Below are 1,502 nucleotides of genomic sequence, written 5' to 3' on the forward strand. Positions count from 1 at the left end.
GCTCGATTATACCAGTCATAATACAAGAAACGCCTCAGGTGAGATAGCTATTTTTTAAGGAGCTTTATCTCACGAAGCTATGCTCCTATTTGGCAAGTTTTGACTTTTTCCCCACATCCTTTTTTTATGCAAGCTAGAAACGGCTAATCCTACGAGTTTAACGGGTTAGACCTACAGGTTTAAAGGGAGGACCTAAAAATTTAAAAAAATAAATAGTCGTCCCGTGCTTGCACTCCAAAAGGTTCGCATGCCCCCAGGTATAAAGTATAATTTCAAGGCTGCCCCTTCCTCTGTCCCACCTCTGTTTTTCTACTTGTCGTCTTGCTATATTTTTAACGATACTTGTCTTCTCGTTATTTTTCGGTGCCGACGGTACTTGTCTTCCCATCAGTTCACTTTTTGATTTTTGCAAGATCGCAACAGATAAAACATTGGTGTTACGGAGGGAGGTTTGCCTCTTACTTATTATCCGAAAAATGGTTTTGTTCGCTGCCGCAAACTAAACTCTTTTTTCCGGCGATGTCTATTACTAGGTTGCTAAGGATGGTGACTACTTGTTGCAGCAATTTCATCTCTTTCTTTGGAGGCTGCCCCTACTTATCCTTCAAAACATATGTTTTAATGGGTGAGGCTTGAACTCTAAAGATGGTGGCTACTTGCCGCCACAAATGGATCTCCTCCCTCAGGAGAGCCTAATTTCTAGACAAAGGGAGCCAATTATTTCGCTCACATAACTTTGACAAAAGAACTTTATACTAGAACAACCCTCTCTTCCTTCCTTCGGACGGGGTACGGACTAGTCCCATTCTTCTGCGGAAATTAACTTTATACCCAAGGTTTTCTCTGCCCAAGGCAGGCCAGGGTGCATGCCCCCTGGGTCCCAGTTCTTTCTTTCCGAATCACTCGCACTCATCGGGAAGTAGAACCGGGGGTGGAGGCATTCCTTGAGTGAATAGACCGTTAAGGGATGGTATTTGACTATTTGTGATGCGTGATCCTGGAAATGAAAGTTGGTCTACGAGCTTGACCATTCTTCCTTCGTGCGGAAAACACATAACTCTAAAGAGTGAGGACACTATCGCCTCCATGCAATATATATAGTCTCGTCCAAGGAGTAAGTTATACACTAAGGGTCCCTGGACGACCATGATGTTCATATGAACTGTCTTCCCTTTCAATGTAACTGGAACATTGGGGAGAATCCCTAACGGGTGACTGGTTCCTTTATCAAAACCTGATAGATTTCTCATCTCAGGTAAAAGCGTCGGGGAACCCAGTGCTTTCCAAGCAATAGAGGAAAGGATACTCATAGATGCCCCTTCATCAATGATAGTTCCAGCCATCACCATTCTGTAGATTTGGACGATGATTCTGAATGGGATACTGGCTGGTAACCGGGGTCTGCCTAGTTGATTCCAATCAAAGGATACAACTAGGTTGCTTGGCGGTGGGACCGAATACACGGCCGAATACGACCCTGACGATGTTCCTTCCTGCAAAAA

The sequence above is a fragment of the Pinus tabuliformis genome, chromosome 7 (assembly GCF_031772625.1).
Source record: "Pinus tabuliformis cultivar Carrire ecotype Pingquan chromosome 7, CPIR1, whole genome shotgun sequence".
NCBI lineage: Eukaryota > Viridiplantae > Streptophyta > Pinopsida > Pinales > Pinaceae > Pinus > Pinus tabuliformis.